General features: G+C 38.0%; 1 protein-coding gene across 5 annotated transcripts in view; it reads right to left on the bottom strand.

Annotated features, from left to right (window-relative positions):
- LOC145688072 (cell adhesion molecule Dscam1-like) overlaps positions 1-23,468 on the bottom strand; it is a 1,774,182-nt gene that overhangs the window by 1,519,682 nt on the left and 231,032 nt on the right. For all 5 annotated transcript variants that reach the window (XR_014131839.1, XR_014131838.1, XM_081761792.1 and 2 more), the window contains exon 3: positions 22,119-22,157. The gene's annotated coding sequence lies outside the window, so the exon portion shown is untranslated. The remainder of the gene's footprint in view (positions 1-22,118; positions 22,158-23,468) is intronic.

Here is a 23,468-nt window from a genome sequence, read left to right as displayed (position 1 = left end):
TATCTTATTTTTCTGCTCTTTGCAAGTAGACAGTGCAGATACAGAAACTCTCTCAGTTCGTTGACTTATGTATGTGTATTTAACGTTAGATTTCACTCTTATTAACATTAGAAAATTATGAAATTAACTTGAGTGCCTCAGTGGTAGAGTGTTTACCTCTGGTGCATGAGGTCCCGTGTTCAAATCACATGTCTTTTTTCTATATACTTGTCATTAATTTTAGTGACCACAAATCCCCTGCTTCCTTTACAACTTAACGAAAACATGATATTGACTGTCCCCGGAAAACCGACCTTATCATTTCATTTTTACGTTCCAGAGGACACGGTGGACTCAGTGGTAGAGCGTTCACCTCAAGTGCTTGGGTCCCTGATTCGATCCCAGTTCGTGCCCTATGAACTTTGTGGTGGACAAACATCGTATGCGTGGATTTCCCTTCGGAGTTCACCAGTTTCCTTCCACTTTCTTCATTACATCATTTCATTCATTTTTTCATTATCACCTCTCCTTCATTAGCCTAGTAGACGTAACCGCAGGACGTAAAACTCACTTTTCACTTGTCCCATCGCCGTCACTCAGCCTAACCGGCATAATCGTGGGACGTTAAACTCAAAGATTTCATTTCATTTTTTTTCGTTCCAGAGGGCAGGGTGGTTCAGTGGTAGAGCGTTCACCTTAAGTGCTTGGGGGTCCCTCGTTCGTTTTCCATTAGCATAGTACACATAGCCTAACCTGCATAATCGTGGGTCGTTAAACTCAAAGATTTCATTTCATTTTTTTGTTTTATGGGGAATGGTGGCTCAATGATAGAGCGTTCACCTTAAGTGCTTGGGGTCCCTCGTTCGATCCCAGTTCATACCCTATGAACTTTGTGGTGGACAAACATCGTATGCGTGGATTTCCCTTCGGAGTTCACCAGTTTCCTTCCACTTTCTTCATTACATCATTTCATTCATTTTTTCATTATCACCTCTCCTTCATTAGCCTAGTAGACGTAAACGTAGGGCGTAAAACTCACTTTTCACTTGTCCCATCCACACAGATTATACTATTTTCATTTGCTAAAACGCACATATCTTCGCTTCGTCTGGACTCCACGTACTACAGATACATAGACAAACGGCGAAACAAGTAGACATATTATCAAAAATTTAAGACACACAAGCTATGATTATTATTACATCATTCACATCATAAAGTTCCGTCTTTCAAAATCATTAGTTTAACAGTCATAATCGTGGAACGTAAAACTCACTTTGTGTGTTAGACAACATTGTATCTATGAGTTTTCTCTTTGGCTCTCTTGTCAAACTATGATTTGACCTCTCTCTCTCTCTCTCTCTCTCATCACAGGTGGGGGACCCTAGTGAATCAATGGTACAGCGATAATCTTTGATGTATGGTGTATCCAGATTGTAATCCAGCCTAGACAAGTGAATTTTCTGGTAGACAAAATTACTAGTTTAACAGACATAAAAATTGGACGTAAAACTATGATTTGACTCGAACGAATATTTCTGATGCATTGGGATCCCTAATTCGATCCTAGCTAACAACAAGTGAAATTTCTGGTGAACAAGAGCGTTCATCTTTTGTGCATAGGTCCTTGAGTTGAGCATGAAGCCCTCCTTCCCCCGTGTTCAACTTTTGCTTTCAACAAATGAATTTTAAGGTAGACAAACACCGTATGCGTGGATTTTCTTCGGAGTACTTCCGTTTCCTCCCACTTTTTGAGTGTACGTTGATTGAATGGTACAGCGTTCACCTCCGGTGTTTGAGGGGGGCCCTGGTTTCAAACCCCTGCTCCCTCCGTCAAGTGAACTTTCTGTGTTGGACAAACAACACGTGCGTAGGTTTTTTTCGGTGTACTTTCGTTTCCTCCCACTTTTTGAGTGTACGTTGATTGAATGGTACAGCGTTCACCTCCGGTGTTTGAGGGGGGCCCTGGTTTCAAACCCCTGCTCCCTCCGTCAAGTGAACTTTCTGTGTTGGACAAACAACACGTGCGTAGGTTTTTTTCGGTGTACTTTCGTTTCCTCCCACTTTCTTTATTCTATCATTTTCATTCATTTCTCATCATCACCGTCTTCTTCAGCCTAGTCAATATATTCATGAAACTTAAAATTGGAAGTTATTATTATTATTATTATTATTATTATTATTATTATTATTATTATTATTATTATTATTATTATTATTATTACTAAAAATAAACCAAGAAGTTCCGTTACTAGTGATATACATATATCCTAATTACCAGTCTTATGGCGGCTCCCTTTCCTAAATTTAGGGGGACACAATGACTCATTGGTCTATTCATCTTCCTAGCATATGCTACAGACAGACAGACAGACAAACGTCAGCCGGTGTTCGCTGACATTTTGTCACTTCAATGCAACGTTTTCTTATCATCGCTTGGTTGATAAAGCGGTAGGTAGGTCAGTGTTTTGCTTTCCGATAAGCTAATCTTCTCTTCTCTTGAATACGAAGCAACAGACAAAGAAAAAAAAAAGATACTGGGAAAACACATTTCTTTGACGCTGTATATATGTATGACTGTCTGTGTCTGTAGAATCTGGTTTCTTTATCACACACGAAACAACTATGAATAAATACACTTTATAACTTTATTCTTTTTTTTTAAAGACAAAGACTAAAAAATAAAGACAAATATATTATTTTACTCTAGTTCGATTCTTAGTGAAAGAGCATTAAATAGTTTTATCTTGTTTATTCATGTACCATACACTTACGAAAGACCACGATCGTTTGGGATCCGGGTTCGATTCTCGATGAGAAAGCATTCTTTTTTTTTCTTCGCAGAAAATCTGGGAACTTCTATTCTTAGCATTACAAGATAGGTCTGCGGGGGTGAAGGGGGGGAATCTAGCTACCCAATACAAGACGACTAGAAAAAAATAGGACGAAAAGTTTTTTTTTAAATAAAATCTAATCTATATGCGAGGCACTGACGTTCAGTGATAGAGTGCTCACCTCAAGTTGGATTACTCCGTGAAATTCTTTTTTTTTTCATGCGAGGATTAATTCAACTCTAAATCGTGAAGTACTGGTCTCGCGTTCGATTCCGATGTACAATCTTTATTTCATAAGTTAACGAAGCTACAATCAAGGTTAGTTGTCTGCTTCACTTTCACTCCCAAAATAATAATAATAATAATGTAATGCTGTATTTTTTAAATTTATTTTTATGGTTGTTATTTATGTTTTAATACCACTTTAGTCCGGGTTCGATTTTCGATGATAAAAAGAGAGAGAAAGGGGGCATTGAACACTTGAAAGTGTTATAGTGCTTCGAAATGAAGAGCTTCGAACAATGTACATATCATATGCTACGCTAAAACCAATACATGAAATTCTTTTTTTTCATGCAAGAATTAATTCAACTCTAAATCGTGAAGCACCGGTCTTGCGTTTAGTGTACAGGTTCGATTCTCGATGAGAAAGCATTGAATATTTTAAGACATTAAGTATGCTCTTCGCTATTCAATACATAACGAAAAGACGAAAATCAATCAATCAATTGGGAAGCTTCGAACTTGATATTCAATCAATTGGGAAGCTTCGAACGTGATAACTAAAAGGACTCTCATCAAGATCTGGTAGCCGCCCCAAGAGTATGAGCATAGTAACAACGTTCGCTTACGTTCTTCGCAGGAGGGAATGGAGTGGAGGGGTTTGGGGGTTCAAATCCATAACGAAAAGACAAAAATCAATCAATCAATCAATTGGGAAGCTTCGATCATGATAACTAATAGAACTCTCATCCGTCCAAGAGCATTTAGCTATTCAATACATAACGAAAAGCAAAAATCAATCAATCAATCAATTGGGAAGCTTCGCCGTCCAAGAGTATGAGCATAGTAACAACGTTCCCTTATGTTTTTCGCAGGACAGAGTGGAGGGGGTTTGGGGGTTCAAATTCATAACGAAAAGACAAAAATCAATCAATCAATCCATTGGGAAGCTTCGATCATGATAACTAATAGGCCTCTGATCCGTCCAACAGTATGAGCAGCCAAGACTATGAAGGCCAAGAGCATCTAGCTAATCAATACATAACGAAAAGCAAAAATCAATCAATCAATTGGGAAGCTTCGATCATGATAACTGATAGGACTATGATCCCTCCAAGAGTATGAACATCCAAGACTATCACCATAACAACAACAAACTGTTCTCATAGGGGTTCAGATAAACCAAAATTTTCCCACGCGCTTCTGTACTACCCGTAAAAGGCTATGAACATAGCAACTAAAGGCTTGTCGAAACTTGCCTCCCAATTCCAGGAAATGGTATCGATTTCTAGGAAAACAAGATAATTTTTTGCTGACTCGGCCATCTATCCGCGGGGATATCTACTCCGATGCCCTTCTACATCATCTGCATTTCGAATGAGGGGCACATTTGCATATGTATATGTAAATATGATATTTTGTGGAATAATTATTTGTTTAACATTAGCATATTCAGTGCATATTTAATTGATATTATTAGTAATGAAGTGTGAAACACCTAGCATAGTACGTAAATATTAATACAATATTGTATTATATTGTATTTATTTCACTGTGTTTATTCCATTTATAGGCCTTATATAGTGTATTAATGGGTTGCATATAATTACTTCATTGTTGCATAATACATAACTTACAGGGGATGATGGAAGATAATGAATATAAAGCAGAGATGGAAGATTAATTAAAAAGGAAATGAGCAGATTCTATAAGAATCATACTTGATTTTTCTGAACGTTTGGAAGAGAGTTAGAGCTGAGAAAAGTTTTTTTTTTCCGACTTACTGTCGCCGATACTACAGGATGGGAGGTCTCTCTCAACTCACCACGGAAAGAAATACCCAGAATAGAAACTAAATAAGTATTGTATACCCAGGAAGTAGCCTATAGTCTTCCTTTGGTGAATTTACACTGGGTTTGATACAGTGTGTTGAAACACGGAGTTCGTATTGTTTAAAATGCCATAAAGTTTTTCGCTTCTACATGCGAAAATTTTGGTTTCTATAGGTGTGATTTCAAATGTACCTAGCGTCAGCGTCACTTCCTCCCCCCCTGTTCACCAAAAACCAGTAACCTGGCTAGCGAGCCTCTTGCTTGGTTCCCACCATGCAACACCAATTTGAAAATGTATACTTTAATTTGACTTATTTTCTGTGTTTATTATTAATATTTACGTACTAAGCTATACTCGTTCTTGGAAAGACCGTATAAAATTCTGTTAATTTTAACAACGTGTTTCCCTTATCGAACAAGACACTTAGATCTTGTATTTGTGAAAATAAATAATTAACAAAGATGTTTCCTTCAATCTCTCTCCAAGCAAGCATGGCTGCATTAGTTAGCAGACGGTTTGAACGACGGCCACAGAAATTGGGTGTACCGCTGCTTCTGAGAGAGATGACAGTCAATAAATTGTATAAATATGTATTCTTTGTATGTTTAACTTTATTTTAATGTATAATGTCATATGTTTCTATACTTTATTTGTTTGTAACTAGCAAAGGAAAACAAAAGTAGGCGGAAATCTGTCATAGTTTCTGCTGTAAGCAAAAACTTCCGTGCTGGCCGCTATCAGGAGGAGGGGCAGCACGTATCAGCCAAGAAAGGTGAAGTTGGATACGAATGGTGGCTGAAGAAGGGCATTGACACAGGAGACCACCCGCAATATTCGCCGCAAGGCATGAACCTTTTGTCAAAGGGTGCTGGAAGAAGCGAGTTTCTTCGTTTCCTGTGTTTTGCCAGAAAGATATACTCGTTTTCCTTGGAGAACGGGGTAGTTGAAGCTAGACTCGTGAAGTAACAAGAGATAGTTTGCGGTGTTGTAGGAAGTCACCTGACTTCCCATACAGAGTTCGAGACCCAGGACACGGTGAGAACAATTGTTTCGGTTCCCCGGGATTTGTCCTGTGAACAACTGTATCGCGAGTGAGTTGTACAAAATTTCTTCAAAAACATGAAATAGTCCAGTGACAAACAGTGTGTTACTTACACATATTTTAAGTGATACGTCAGTTGTGCTTATATTATTCAGTGACAATAGAAGATTAAATTTTGAAGTTATTAATTTAATATTCGTCCATTGCTCTGAGTGCTACAGTCACTCAGTAGAGCTCACATAATTTGAAGCTCATCTGCATCTCCCATTGTTTACATGGGACAACCCAGGTCGCAAAATATGGGAGAAGAATATATCGTACATATCTCAATTTGAGATATATAACCAAGGCCGGTAAAGCCATTACACCGTGCCTGTCCTTGGACATTTTTTGCACAAGGCTGCAAGTAATTAATTTGCTTGCTTTTTAAATTGGATCTACTAAACATTCTTTCATAGAAGGCTTGAATTTCAGCGTACCATATCTTCTACCAGAACATTTTCGTGTAGTGGAATGAGCATCTAGGAGGACACTGTGGTTAAATCAATTTCAGAACTTGTGTACGTCAAGTGAAGCTTGAACAGTGCATCACCAATATAAAAAAATCTTGTTTATGTTTATCTTCTATTTGTGGTGTTAGCCCACAATATAGTGAAATATGTTTCTTCGACAGTGAAATACATCTCTCCTCAAAACTGTTAGAGACGAGAAACTAAAAATTATGAGGAGATAAATAATTCTGTAAATATTTCTATAAAAGTTTTTTTTTTATTTTTTTTATTTTAAAGGTCAGTCAGACCTTTCAGGTTTCAGTTCAGCCTACATCAATTCTCATTCATTTTATTTTTTTTAGTGTGATACAATATCAAGTGTATCAAATCTATAAGTAACGTGTTTATGTGATAGTGCACTACAAAGGTGATAAGTATTTAGTGTATAAAGTGTGATATCATCTCATCTACCATGTGTGAGATGCCTATTTCCTATGTGGGAATAAAATCTGTCAGCTCATACCAGAACAACTGTTTATTCAATTGCTGTAGGGTGAGTACCTGCACTAATGATATCTTTGTTTCAGGAGTGTGATTCAAGGAGACATTTTCCCCTTGTTTGTGTATGTTGACCATCTCTCTGTATGGGGCTCAGAGAGAATTCCGCCCAAAGGAACATAATAACAGCCATGAAATAGTGAGATCAAATACAGGCTGCTACCTGTAAAAATTTAAAGCATAGATTTTTTTTTAACCTATTTGAAACTCATAACTGACTCACTATTATAGCATCCTTGAGCATGGTTGTTATGCAGAGTGCCCTGAGATCTGCTGTTCTACAGAAATACATATTTTTTGCTCTACCGACTTCATAAGAGAGTGGCGGCCCTTACAGGAGAGAACCTGATCTCCAAGAGGGAATAAATAACTTCTTATATTTTTGTGATATTTGCATTTTATGTAAATACTTCTGGTAATTAAATATTCCCAGCCACTCTCCTTCAACATTTTTTTTTATATTGTGTTGGTGTCTTTAGGTAAACAGTAGCTTCGGCTCTGGCCACCTAGCACCTCACAATAATAAGTGGCTACCCAGCTGCAGGGCACGATACTTCACGCATTTGCGCCACACTAATTTGTGGCGCCATCAGCGTTAAGGGCATGAGAGTATGGTTCTATATGCTCAATGGTCAACATACAGTTGGTTTAAATTTCGGTATATGTTTTGTTTTCTCTTCCCGAAAATTTCCAAGAACGTAGGTGTCTTGTGTTTGAAATTTATTTGTGATTTTGATTTTTGTTTAACATTACTGTGAATTAGAGAATTCAGTTTTGTTTAGAACTTTGGGGGGAAGAAATCTTGTAAGCCCGTTTGTTGTTTTTTTAATGGTTGTAACGCGAGCACAGGCTCGAAGAGAAAGAAATATGGATAACGAGTTCGTATTTGAAGAGTTCGCACAGAGAGCTGGGGAGCTCTCTGAAGAAAATAGTGTAAATGACGCGCAGAGCGCTAGCGAGCGTCCCGTCAGCGTTGTTGGGAGACGCTGATGCGGTGGATACCGTTCCGCCAGTTCCCAGTAGGGATCCGGAAGTACCATTGCGGGAGGAAAGGGAGGTAACCACGGATATTACAGAACGATGTGTTAGCCCAGCCGGTAACATAAGTAGTGCTATGGTAAACATGAGTAATTTGAATATTGCGGCCATGTTTAGTGAGCTTTTGGAAGGTCAGCGGAAATTAGAAAAAAGGTTAGAAGCAAAATTAGATGAGAATAGTAAAAGTATACGGGAAGATTTGAACTCCAAATTAGAGGAAAGTACAAGAAGACAAGAAGAAAATAATCGAAGTTTAAAGGAGGATTTAAATTTGAAGTTAGTAGAAAGTTCAAAGGGTCTGGAAAAGCTAGAAAAGAAGATCGAGGAAAGTAATTGCACGTTAGAGACAAGTTATCTGAGACTAGAACAGGCGGTTGAGTCCAGTAATGCTCGTCTGGAACTCCAGATGGAGGCTGTGAGTTCAAGACTGGAGCAAAGTGAGCGTCAGCTGACGGAGCGTCTGGAGCTCACAACTGCAGAGCTTAGGGGGGAAATACATCAGGCCAGAGAAGAACTGTCTACGCGTGTAACCGAAACTTCTAGCAGGATTGACGAAGTTCAAGAGAATGCTTCTAGCTTAGCCAGACAGTTAGATGAGAATTACACCGAACTTGCTGAGAGTGTTAGACAGGTCTCGTCTCGTGTAGAACAGACCACTCTTACTCTGAATAATCAGGTCAGGCGAGTGGAAGTGAATTTCACTTCCCAACTAGCAAGGATCCGGGGGGAACTAGAGCAGGAAACGCCACTCGATGAGATCAGGTCGGAATGCAACGGTAGCATCCAACAGATGCAAGAGACCGTTCAAGACGTGTGTGCACAGCTCGAGAAGAAAATGGAGGAGTGGAAGAGCTCAATTCAGAAGGAGACCAGTGAAGTGATAGAGGGGAGACTCGCTAACATCTCTGTCTCCAGCACACAAGAAAGACCACCATCTCCGAACAATGTCTCGAGTCGCGATCTGCCTGGTTCTCAACCTGGGAACCTCGCTACTTCCCGCGAGACAGAACCTGTCCCGTCGACGTCTCGCTCATGCAATCATGAGACGAGACAACATCTCGCAACAGCCTTTGGACTAATACACAGGGATGTTACCTTACCTGTGTATTCTGGGAACGAATCTGAGACCGAAACATATAACTTTCTCCAAGATCTCGACCGGTACTTTGAGGTCACTGGAGTACCGGACGAGATGAGGCTCAGCTTCATACCGCGAGCGATCCGGAATACTTGCTACCAATGGTTTCAAGTTAACCGAAACAAAATTAACACCTACGAAGATTTTGTGCATAACTTCAGACAGTGTTACCTTAGTGAAGAGAGGCTGGCGAACCTAAGGGCAACGATTCTCACCTCCCACTTCGACAACCGTATACACAAATCCCCCGCAGAATATCTGCTAGATCTGTTACATAAGAACAGTATACTAGAGCCAAGGATGTCTGACGCTACATTATTGAAGGTACTTCCGCGTCATTTCCCGAACTGGCTGTTTAGGGCGATAGTCTCTTCTCGCCCGAAAACAATAGCAGAACTGTTAAATCTTGTACAGGAACTGCAGTCGTCGATGACGAATCGCGACCAGTTCTTCCAGGGAAACCAGAGGAAAGGGGTCAACATGCTCCAAGTGAGCATGGAAAACGAGGACAATAACCCCTCTGGCCACAGTGGGAAGCACGCTGCTCGTAAACAAAATAGAGCGAGAGAAAACCAGCGTCCTTACCAGAGAAAGAGACATCAAAACACGAATAATAACAACCACCAGCGATCCCCACCTCGCCAGCCGAGCAGTGGAAGTGGGTCGTCTGGCTGGTCACGTGGGGGGAACTCCCACTCCTCTCACAACAACAACAACATTCGTGGAGCCCGTGGTAGGAGGGGAGGAACGCGCCACACGGATAGACCTCAGGGAAATTCCTTCCGTCATGCGGACGAGGAGATCCAACTGCTGGAACATTATGACCGGGCGCCTCCTCCTACCAGTCAGAATCAAAACATGAACAGGAGTAACCAATCCTCTTCGTCTGCTCCCAGAGAATGAGGATTGTCCGCATGTACTTGGGACAACGTTAGGATGACAATGGAGAACACGAGTACATCTGAGTTGACAAATAAAAATTCCAAGTATGTGCGTAATTTAGAAGAAAATGTAGAAAATATTCATTTATACGAAGAATCATGTGAAACCGCAGTGAAAGAGATTTTTGAAAATGTAGTAGAAAAGGAAGAAGAAAACTGTAATTTTTGTTCAGAAATAATAGCAAAGAAGCATTTCAGTGAAGGCACGTTCAAAAATAAGTTAACCTTGTTAAGTAGGACAGGAGAACACATTGATTTAGATAGGGCTGTATATGAAGAGGCCAATGGCATTTTTAAGAATTTATTCGATTCAAGTAATGAAGAACTACCCAGTAATAACGTAATCTCACTACCAGAGATTAATGTACTTTTGTTTGGAAAGGAAGTTAATTCTTTATTAGATACAGGAGCAACTTGCTCAGCTATATCGAAAGAAATTTGGGACTCCGTCTCAAATAGCCACCCCACACCCGCATTTTTGAGTGCTAAGAATATACGGGTTACGTCTGCTTTCGGAAGTAAATCAGCGACGATCATAGGCCAGACGCTGTTAGTCATTCAGATACATGGGAAGGAATTTCATACATTAGGCATCATTGTTTCAGGTCTGAACAGATCTTTGATTTTAGGTTCCAACTTCTTTACAGAATCTCGTGCCGTGTTAGATTATGATACTGGCCTTCTACATCTCAAACATCCTCATGATGTAGAAGTCAAATTTAGATCTGTAGATTGCGAGACTGAGGATTTAGTAGTTCGATGTTTAGAATTGAATGGTGAGTGCGAGAAACCATATAGTTTCATTGAGGAGTTAGATAATTTTGAGTGTAATTTTTCCCCGTCATATGAAGGACGGAAGGCCATACGGGTTAGCGCACAGAATGAGCATAAGACCTGCAGAGAAAAGGCTGCTCGTGCCCCGAACTTGGATGATGGTAGATTCCCAAGTGCCCAAGAAATGGTAGTTCATGTATTCCCACCAGAAGAGTGGCTTAAAGTGAACACACGTGCCTCCCATTCAGATATAGAAGATTTTGTTGCGAACTACTCAGATCTCTCAGCCTCACAAAGAGAGAGTTTGAAAGCCGTTCTTTTAAAGCACCAGGCGCTTTTTGATATCAAGCCAGGTTGCATAACTAACTACGAGCACGAGGTTGGAGTAACGGACGAACGTCCCATAAAAACTAAATTGTATCCTTACCCAAAGAAATTCAGGAATTTGGTATCGAATGAAATTTCGCGTTGGGAGGCCTGGGGTGTGATCAAGAAGATGCCGACAGCTTTTATAAACCCTCTGGTAGTGACGCCAAAGAGCGACGGACGCATTCGTGTGTGTATAGATGGAAGAGCTCTGGCCAAAATTTCAGGGGATCTCTCTGACAGACCCATGCCACCCCTATCTGTTCTCCAAGATATTTGTGACAACTCTTGGTTCAGCTGCGTGGATGCAACCGAGATGTTTTTACAAATTAAGGTGAAAGAAAGTGACCAGAAGTATCTTGGGTTCCTACATGAAGGCATTTCATATGTTTTTCAAAAACTTCCGTTTGGGACAAAACAGAGCCTTGCTTCTTTCGTAAGAGCGTTAGATATGCTAATTGGATCAGAGGCTAGAGAGTACTGCGGCGCTTATGTTGATGATTTAATTCTAGCCGACAGGAGCTTCGAAGATCACTTGGTACACCTTGACCGAGTGTTGGGTTTACTCACTGCGGGCGGCCTAACTCTCAGGCTGAAAAAGTGCAATTTTGCGAGAAAATCACTGAACATACTTGGTTTCCATCTTTCGCAATCCGGTATCGGCAAAGATCCGGCGAAAGTGAAGGCGGTGTTAGATTTTAGGACACCACGGAACGTCAAGGAACTGCGTTCCTTCATTGGCTACTGCCAGTACTATCGTTGCTTTAGTAGGAAGTACTCGGAAGTTCTCCATCCGTTGTTCCAACTGCTAAAGAAGAATGTTAGATTCAAATGGGAACCAGTACACCAGGCAGCGATGGACAGGATTAAGCAGATCTTCCAGGAGGAAGTCGTTCTGAAAACCGTCCTGCCTGACAAGCAACTGATTCTCGAATGTGATGCGTGTGATATCGCGTGTTCTTCTCTTTTGTACCAGCGTGATGACAATGATGACATCCGTGTCATTGCTTTTACATCACGTGTGTTCAATGCCGCACAACGCAACTATTCAATAACGGAGAAGGAATTTTATGGACTCATAGATGGCGTTGTTAAGTTTAAACAGTACTTAGTTGGTACTAAATTCATAGTACGCAGTGACCACCTTGCTCTTAAGTTTATTCTCTATTGTAGACTTACAAACCAGCGCATCACCCGTTGGGCGATGTTGCTCTCAAATTTCAATTTCGAATTCCAGTTTGTCAAGTCCAATGAGAATCTGAGTGATTATCACTCTAGGTACCCTCCTCACACAGAAGAAGACCTCAGTGTTGCACGGAAGCCTATCCTCCAGGAGTCGCTGATGTCCATCCTGACGGAAATCCCATGTGAGTTGAGGAAGATGATAGCCATACTACCGGAGATGCAGTCTTCAGATCCTGTCTACAGCAAGATCAAGAAAGACGTCGAAGAGAATACGGACTCACCAAAGGTGAATGGTGCTTGTCACCGTTTTGAAGTATTGAACGGGCGCTTATGCAAGCGTGACCGGGAAGGAGTCCGAATTTGCATCCCAGAAGTGTTAGTAGTTCCACTGCTCGATTATTACCATACAGATCGAGGGCACATGTCGGCCAGTAAACTACTACCACTTCTATCAGAGTTTTTCGTATGGCCAAAGATGAGGGCAAGTGTGAGGCGTTATTGTGCTTCCTGCGAACTATGTCAGAAAAGCAACCCCCCCAATGTTATCGTCCGGGACCACTGAATCCCGTGGTAGTTGAGAAGCCAGGCTATTTGGTCTGTGCTGACTGGTTAGGGCCTCTAACCAAAGGAATTGGGGGAGTCCATTACGTACTAGTATTTTATGATGCTTTCTCCAAACTAATAGGATTGTACGCATGCAGAAAGGCAAACACTACCACTGCCATAAGGAAACTGAAAGAGTATCTGAAAGTTAACCCTAGTGTGGAACTAGTCTTAACAGACAGAGGGTCACCTTTCCAGTCTACCCGCTGGAAGACAGAATTAGCAGATCTTGGTATCAGGCACATCACTTCGACGCCATATTATCCGCAAGGAGAAATGGCAGAAGTAGCTGTCAAGGCTACAGTACGTTTGCTACGTAAATTGTGCCATGATAACCAAAGATTGTGGCCCAAATACTTGGAAAAGATAGAGAAATGCTTAAATTCTGCCAAACACCTGACCACTGGCGTGTCAGCCTTTGAGTGTCACTTTGGGCAGTCTATGTCAAGAGACATAGCAAGGCTGTTTGAAATCCCAGAAGTGGATAAGCGCCATGACGTGCAGTACTATTTAGAAATTGCTAGAAAGAACCATAAAAGGAATGCTGCTGCACGGAAACGCAATTTTGACAAGTCACACCGTACTGTAGAGTACAAAGTGGGTGATCTTGTTCTAACTAGAGTCTTCCCCAAGTCGGATGCTCTAGCAGGTGTATCGAAGAAGCTCTTGCTCTTGTACTCCGGACCATGGCAGATTGTCGCCGCCACTGGTCGTAACATGTACACACTAGGGGATCCAGCGACTAAAGAAGCGAAGATGACAAGGAATGCGTTTCTATTGAAACCATACATCTCTAGAGAAGAGGAGGATCAAAGTGGTACTGGTACATAGAGAAGACACAGATCACACATATAAGCATCAAATACCGGAAGTGACAACTAGTGTATATAGTGTTAGTGTTGTGTATATTTCAGTGTATTAGTGTAAGTGTATGTATTGGGATCCTATGGTTTTTGATGTTCATGTAATTCAGGGAACACTGAATTCTCTTATTTAGCTTTTGATTATTGATTTGCATTTATTATGTTATTGTGTATGTAACATTGATTTTTTTTTCTTGGATGTATTGTAACTCTAATGTTTCAGGAACAAAAATGTGCCCTCCGTATGATCTACGTCCTGTACTAGAAAGTACAGCACCTAGAATCATAGGGGGGAAATTTATGTAGAGGGCCGATGCCCTTCTACATCATCTGCATATCGAAATGCAGATGAGGGGCACATTTGCATATGTATATGTAAATATGATATTTTGTGGAATAATTATTTGTTTAACATTAGCATATTCAGTGCATATTTAATTGATATTATTAGTAATGAAGTGTGAAACACCTAGCATAGTACGTAAATATTAATACAATATTGTATTATATTGTATTTATTTCACTGTGTTTATTCCATTTATAGGCCTTATATAGTGTATTAATGGGTTGCATATAATTACTTCATTGTTGCATAATACATAACTTACAGGGGATGATGGAAGATAATGAATATAAAGCAGAGATGGAAGATTAATTAAAAAGGAAATGAGCAGATTCTATAAGAATCATACTTGATTTTTCTGAACGTTTGGAAGAGAGTTAGAGCTGAGAAAAGTTTTTTTTTTTCGACTTACTGTCGCCGATACTACAGGATGGGAGGTCTCTCTCAACTCACCACGGAAAGAAATACCCAGAATAGAAACTAAATAAGTATTGTATACCCAGGAAGTAGCCTATAGTCTTCCTTTGGTGAATTTACACTGGGTTTGATACAGTGTGTTGAAACACGGAGTTCGTATTGTTTAAAATGCCATAAAGTTTTTCGCTTCTACATGCGAAAATTTTGGTTTCTATAGGTGTGATTTCAAATGTACCTAGCGTCAGCGTCACTTCCTCCCCCCCTGTTCACCAAAAACCAGTAACCTGGCTAGCGAGCCTCTTGCTTGGTTCCCACCATGCAACACCAATTTGAAAATGTATACTTTAATTTGACTTATTTTCTGTGTTTATTATTAATATTTACGTACTAAGCTATACTCGTTCTTGGAAAGACCGTATAAAATTCTGTTAATTTTAACAACGTGTTTCCCTTATCGAACAAGACACTTAGATCTTGTATTTGTGAAAATAAATAATTAACAAAGATGTTTCCTTCAATCTCTCTCCAAGCAAGCATGGCTGCATTAGTTAGCAGACGGTTTGAACGACGGCCACAGAAATTGGGTGTACCGCTGCTTCTGAGAGAGATGACAGTCAATAAATTGTATAAATATGTATTCTTTGTATGTTTAACTTTATTTTAATGTATAATGTCATATGTTTCTATACTTTATTTGTTTGTAACTAGCAAAGGAAAACAAAAGTAGGCGGAAATCTGTCATAGTTTCTGCTGTAAGCAAAAACTTCCGTGCTGGCCGCTATCAGGAGGAGGGGCAGCACGTATCAGCCAAGAAAGGTGAAGTTGGATACGAATGGTGGCTGAAGAAGGGCATTGACACAGGAGACCACCCGCAATATTCGCCGCAAGGCATGAACCTTTTGTCAAAGGGTGCTGGAAGAAGCGAGTTTCTTCGTTTCCTGTGTTTTGCCAGAAAGATATACTCGTTTTCCTTGGAGAACGGGGTAGTTGAAGCTAGACTCGTGAAGTAACAAGAGATAGTTTGCGGTGTTGTAGGAAGTCACCTGACTTCCCATACAGAGTTCGAGACCCAGGACACGGTGAGAACAATTGTTTCGGTTCCCCGGGATTTGTCCTGTGAACAACTGTATCGCGAGTGAGTTGTACAAAATTTCTTCAAAAACATGAAATAGTCCAGTGACAAACAGTGTGTTACTTACACATATTTTAAGTGATACGTCAGTTGTGCTTATATTATTCAGTGACAATAGAAGATTAAATTTTGAAGTTATTAATTTAATATTCGTCCATTGCTCTGAGTGCTACAGTCACTCAGTAGAGCTCACATAATTTGAAGCTCATCTGCATCTCCCATTGTTTACATGGGACAACCCAGGTCGCAAAATATGGGAGAAGAATATATCGTACATATCTCAATTTGAGATATATAACCAAGGCCGGTAAAGCCATTACACCGTGCCTGTCCTTGGACATTTTTTGCACAAGGCTGCAAGTAATTAATTTGCTTGCTTTTTAAATTGGATCTACTAAACATTCTTTCATAGAAGGCTTGAATTTCAGCGTACCATATCTTCTACCAGAACATTTTCGTGTAGTGGAATGAGCATCTAGGAGGACACTGTGTTAAATCAATTTCAGAACTTGTGTACGTCAAGTGAAGCTTGAACAGTGCATCACCAATATAAAAAAATCTTGTTTATGTTTATCTTCTATTTGTGGTGTTAGCCCACAATATAGTGAAATATGTTTCTTCGACAGTGAAATACATCTCTCCTCAAAACTGTTAGAGACGAGAAACTAAAAATTATGAGGAGATAAATAATTCTGTAAATATTTCTATAAAAGTTTTTTTTTTTATTATTTATTTTAAAGGTCAGTCAGACCTTTCAGGTTTCAGTTCAGCCTACATCAATTCTCATTCATTTTATTTTTTTTAGTGTGATACAATATCAAGTGTATCAAATCTATAAGTAACGTGTTTATGTGATAGTGCACTACAAAGGTGATAAGTATTTAGTGTATAAAGTGTGATATCATCTCATCTACCATGTGTGAGATGCCTATTTCCTATGTGGGAATAAAATCTGTCAGCTCATACCAGAACAACTGTTTATTCAATTGCTGTAGGGTGAGTACCTGCACTAATGATATCTTTGTTTCAGGAGTGTGATTCAAGGAGACATTTTCCCCTTGTTTGTGTATGTTGACCATCTCTCTGTATGGGGCTCAGAGAGAATTCCGCCCAAAGGAACATAATAACAGCCATGAAATAGTGAGATCAAATACAGGCTGCTACCTGTAAAAATTTAAAGCATAGATTTTTTTTTTTTTAACCTATTTGAAACTCATAACTGACTCACTATTATAGCATCCTTGAGCATGGTTGTTATGCAGAGTGCCCTGAGATCTGCTGTTCTACAGAAATACATATTTTTTGCTCTACCGACTTCATAAGAGAGTGGCGGCCCTTACAGGAGAGAACCTGATCTCCAAGAGGGAATAAATAACTTCTTATATTTTTGTGATATTTGCATTTTATGTAAATACTTCTGGTAATTAAATATTCCCAGCCACTCTCCTTCAACATTTATTTTTATATTGTGTTGGTGTCTTTAGGTAAACAGTAGCTTCGGCTCTGGCCACCTAGCACCTCACAAGGCGTCGGGGAGATAGGCCGACTATAGCGCTGTTGTGACAATCTACAGAACTATATCTATTCGAAATTTACGTCACGAGTTATAAGCTTCAATTGTGAAGCTGAAATCAAACTGGTCGGAAGAAAAATCTGTAATAACGAGTTTAGTGAAATGTGAATATATAATTTTGGATATAATATTTATCTTAAAGCAATTGTTCGCGAAACAAGAGAAGGGAAAATTAATATTGTGGTATGATACCAGTTCAGAATTGTATTTGGTGAGTTTTTTTTTTTGTTTGTTTGTTTTTTGTAAAATTATATGTATTATTCTTGAAATTGGTGGTTAAATAGGTTTCCAATAGACTGTATACATATTATAATCCTGGCTTTCATGATTGAACTTGCCTCTGATAGAGCTTGCCTCGCAAAGATCAATTAGTTAAATGCTCGAAATATCAATCATATTAGGAGATTGCTCTTATGTCTATGGAATTTAAATAGGATAATTTGTTAAATTACTCGATTTTTTGGAAACCGTTATACTGTTGTCGTTCGTTATAAATTTGAGAGAAATTGTAATTAAAATCGCATTATTTAGAACATAGCTTAATCATTTCACCTTTTAATCGTTGTATAATATTAGAGTAATCCATAGGTTGTGATGTTCGATTTAGATCTTTATGTATATATAACTATTTCGAAAGGATCAATTGTTCTATGCAATTCTAGAATAATTTCTGCCAGACAATTATTTATGGAGGGGGGGGGTATTCATTCTTCCTCGGCCAGTGACGTTTCGGTATTGGATCGCCATTACTTAGCGCACGTTACACAGGTTAGGTTATTATATCCTTGAAACGTCTAAATGCATTTAATATTTTCGTGAATAAATTTGAAACTATAGTAACTCATTTCAATTTTCACAAGAAAATCATGAGTTAAATATGTCTACCAAAATTACAAACAAAATCTCAAGAAATATTTGATGAATTGTTATGTATTCTGGCCAGGATGTAGAGACTGTAAAAGCTAAGAATCTAGTTTGATGATGGAGGTGATCCCTCTAACGGATGTGGTAGTTTCAGGTTTCTAACGTTTTTTTTTTTTCGTTGATTAGTATAGAGAAACACCGGCATTGCATAGCAAGAAGTGGTTTCTTATTATTATCTTTTAAACGTCCTAAAAATGCATTTTATCTATATCATTTATTGTTTGCTGATACCAGAAGTAACAAAAAACTACAACTTCCGATTTAAATATGGATCTATATAGGCTACAGTAAAAACGATCAGATATAGCGTGAAACGGTTTTCGGAACTGAATTAGCTTCTAAGAATGGGTATCATATTATCTCTGAACACTCTATTCAAACCTGAAGTTGCAGAAATCAATCACTCCAGGTTTTAACGTTAACCATTATAGTAAAAGCAGTAATAGATAGCGAGAAACAATTTTCTGTAATCAACTAAGTGTTCCTAGAACATGTTCTGTATCTATTACTCCTTCTGGTTTCAATATTCACTCAAAAAAGTATCACCCCATTAGTAAATGTTACATATCATAAAAATTACTCATGTCAGCTGGCAAGGGCTGTAGTATATGCACGGCGAGCTTTAAGGTCAAGTTGGTAGGAGTCGTCTCCGTAGCGTCAAATGTGAAAAAACGTTCATATCACAGTTTCGTGAGGAGCGATGGAGAGGCAGAATTGTTGAAGAGAAGACGGCAGTATGAGAACTTCTAGTTTTGAGCCATTAAAAAGGAAAAAAAAAACTTCAGTTCTTATGAGAAATAGAACAAGGTCTTTGTCATACTGGAAGTATTGTGTTTCTGTGGCAATGAACTTTGAGACTTTCCAGCTAACTCATGGAATAGTTATAATTCAATATGTTATTTCATTTTGTAAGGTAATGAATAAACAGACAGTGCTAGTGGGAAAAAAAAAAGGTAAGTATTTGGACCTGCCTACCACACCTAGTTAATTTCCCTAATAAAGGGACAAAGAAGAAACTTATTTGTGTATACATATTTACTAACTATGGAAACATTATATTCATTGCACTTGTAAACAGAACTGTCAGTTATTTTCAGTTAGAATAAAGCAAATCGCTACAAAAGTAAGCTTGGAAGTGCTAGGGTAGCATCCAATCAATTATATACTACCAATTAAATCTGTTGGAAGTAATATAGAAAATCCAATGAAATTCATATATTAATATTTAAAATAAAGAAAACAAAACAAAAAAAATGCATGGTTCTCTGGACCGTAATTCCATACAAATAATTAGAGTGTGTATATAAGTATCACCAAAAGGTAAATCAATTCATTTCTGCAATATTCATAATTCGTAACCTATGATCTTGCAGGGGATTGAATTAACCACATTGATTAATTAGATATTTTCCTAGCAAATACATATTATGATTGTCGGCATCTATCTATCTATCTATATATATCTATATCTATCTATCTATCTATCTATCTATATATATATATATATATATATATATATATATATATATATATATATATATATACTAGCTGAAATGCCTGTGCTTCGCACGAGGATAGATTTAAGGAAATATTTAAACTCCCTTCTAATATTCCAAAACTAATTTCAAATCGTCCAATCTTTCTACGTTGATTTGATTTTTTAGTTTAGCGTGCCTTTCAGCAGCGAGGTTATATGAGAAGTGGGTCTATATCTTAACGAGGGATTCGAATGACATGAGCTCCCACTTGCGAATCGAACCCAGCTCTCCCACTTCAAAGGATTGTACGCTAATTATATAGCCACAATAGAGTTAATTAGTTAATTGTTATTTCAATTATATTCACTCTGTGATGGCCCAAAGCAACACTGTAGTGATTATTGTTTCTAGGAGATTACTCGCTGTTAATACATTTCTTCAAATATTACACCATGTTTCTTTGAATTTTCGTCAACAACTGAGGATAGAGAGTAACTATTCTAGTTTTGTTCCCACCCAAAGATTTATTCATTCCCAACACTTTCTCAAACGTTCCACTAACGGGATAAGCTTGGAAATATCTTTAAAATGGGTATTCAAATTAGCAAACACTTTCACTTGAGAGAAATATCTTATTTATTCAAGTTTGAAATACACATAAAGTATTCCATGAAACAGAGTTTACTCCTATATCAGAAATAGCTTTTTTTGTTCACTTCATGAAAACTTTGTATTCTATTACTTTGAGGGGCTGACATTTGATTCTAATTTATTTAGATCAGGAGTGCCACTATGCGGAAGGGGGTAGGCAGATACAATTCAGGTATCCTAAATATGAATGGTGGTAAGATTAAAAAAAAAAAAAAAAAAAAAAAAAAAAAAACATTACTTGAAAGCCTTAGCAAGGGAAAACATTTTGCTGTGGTTGCAGCGCCTCTATGAACCTTTGATGGCACTTTTGATCGTATCAGAACATCTCAAAATTTCAACCTTTCAATTTAATAGCGTATGGCTGCATTTTGTTTTATAAACAATCTTATTTCCAGTATCAAAAATAAAATAAAATAAACTACAGAAATCCGTACCTTTCTACATAAAGCACCGAATTACATTCTTAGATGTTTATCAAATGAGAAGAACTCTTCTGATTTCTTCAGGTCTACTTTATACATAAAATGCAATTTGACAAATTGAGAAATCCCCAGGCTCATTCCAACTAAACTCTACATGGACAATAGGTTTCATGTTGTACTAATTATTTCCACAGGGTGAATTAAAAGTTCAATGACACAGGACACTCTTTTGTATTTGAAACGGATGAGACAATAATCATTTTGACTTCATAATAACAGTACCATATTTGAGAATACTTCTGGTTTACGGCCACCATCTTGAAATTCACTATATTTGATCGTGGTCATGTGCTATATATCGAAAGGGAGTCATTGTAAAATACACTCCTTAAATCTATTTATGCAATGAAATTTTACGTATTTATTGTCATTTGAAAGTTGTCAGCGGACAGTTAACAGAACTTTTTTGAAGACATGATTTTACTATTTTCTTGTTTGCTTGTTTTATGTCAGTGAGGAGGTTAACTTCAGAATAGTAGGTACTGGGTAACCACAATCATTTCTGAGCGGATGATTCCAACGAGATTGTTTCAAAGGTGTAGCGTGGTGTGACATATGGGATATCTATCCTATTGGAGCAATATTCATCGATACCGCTTTGAACATCCTTGTTTTTTGAAATGCTATATGTCGCGTTTTCCTCCCAAATAAATGAATATGTGAGTTTATTTTATTGCTAGCAACAAGATGGAAACCCTCTGTACTACTGTATAGGGTTCTTAAATGACTCAACATGATACCCTCTGACGATGGATTGGGCGCCAAATAAAATAAAATGACCTCTTATATCATCTGATCCCAGCTCTTGACTTTTACTCCAGAAACCCTTAATTAATGTTTTACATTGTAAATATGTGATTAAACACCATGTTCAACAACTCATTTTGCACGCCTTTAACACCTTCTGCCAGGGTCTCTGACGTATGAAACTCGATGACTTTTTTTTTTTTTTAGTTTTACCAGACTCTCTTCTCTCGTATCGTAGTCCGAAATAAGAAGTAGAGGCCCGGAACATACTCCGTAACGATCTGCAATAGAATTTTGAACATACTAATATATACTATATATATTGGTACGGGTCATAATTATCTCTTCTATACATTTCGTAAAAAAAAAAAAAAAAAAAAAAAATCTTTAATAAATCGCATAACACTGAATTCATGAAGAATCAAGTTTTAATACTTTACTTAGAAGTGAAAAAAAAAATGAATGCATTCACCAAAGGAAGTAAGAACATAGAAATGTACATACCTTTTTTCCGGAATGCGTACGTTAGGCTGAAGTTAATATCTAAAGGGGAAAAAAGGAAGAAAAATACTCAATTAGTGCTACTTTGGACATCTGCTACATTACCTGCAAGAAAACGAACCAATTCTAAATAAGTTAATTACACATGATAAACAATTTGAATGTTGATAGTTAAGTAGCTTAATGCAACCGTCACATTTAATGTCCAATTCTAATTAACAAAAAAAAAAAAAAAAAAAAAAAAAAGTTGCAGGGCGTTTGGAAACCAATAACTTAAACACACACACATTGTATATATCATACTCAATGAAAACGCCTTTTTTTTAAAAAAAAAAAGAACAAAAAAACGTCTGTCTGAACTAAAGAAGAAATAATCACACACTTTTCAGACTCGTGAGTGATAAACTCGACTCTATTCAATAATCATCTCATCATTCTCCCAGAGTCCACATATGGCTACAAGTATCCCACATTGGTCATTCTGCGAATGAACCTTCACTAGGATTTTGCCATCCAAGAACCATATGGCGACTCACAGAATTTCGGCGTCATCCCTCTCTCTTCTCCTGGACCTACATATTTCATTGTTGAAGTACGTGCCCAATTCCAATCGACCGCAACATCGCGTGGTGAACTTGTGCATGCATTTCCGTGTAAATTTAAGCCCATTTATCTCCCAGCACGGACACCTTTATTTGTTTCTATTCCCTTTTTTTCCTTTTCTTCGATTCAACATTTCACAAAATAAGAATTTATCGTTGTTTCTTTACAGCAAAAGAGTGTTTCATTGTTTACTTAAATTTTAAATGGAACATCACGTCGGTTTAGACAGTAATCAAGGTACAAGGAAACTAAATGCCTCAGTAGGTTCTTTATATATTCAGCTCACTTCGGTTATATATATATAATGTCCGCAATATTACGTAACACAAAAAATCATAGAATTGCAATGTAAACGTAAAACACGTCTCAAAATGCTAACCATCTATGATCATAGTTTATTAACGAATTGATATTTTTTTACAAGAAAACTACAGCACAATATCGCTTGGCTCCGTGACAGAAGGGTACCCTTTTGATCTCACATAATTATGAATTATCTCCCCTCGAAAGCCCTATCCTTTAGATGCCACCTTTGATATACTAATAATGCACACAACAATTTCAATAATAATACATTCAATTGGTTTGCAATCATATTTAGTTTCAATAAGTAAATACATTAGTGAGAACCCATAACCCATTATAGACCAGACACTACATTATTGAAGATTGGTAGTAAATATAACGTCGAAGGTGTCATGCGCATTTCGAGCTTTTATAGTATACATATATGGAAATAAAACACCTAAT

Source organism: Thermobia domestica, chromosome 6 (assembly GCF_964235325.1).
Source record: "Thermobia domestica chromosome 6, izTheDome1.hap1.1, whole genome shotgun sequence".
Taxonomy (NCBI): Eukaryota; Metazoa; Arthropoda; class Insecta; order Zygentoma; family Lepismatidae; genus Thermobia; species Thermobia domestica.
This window is presented reverse-complemented; position numbering and strand designations above follow the sequence as displayed.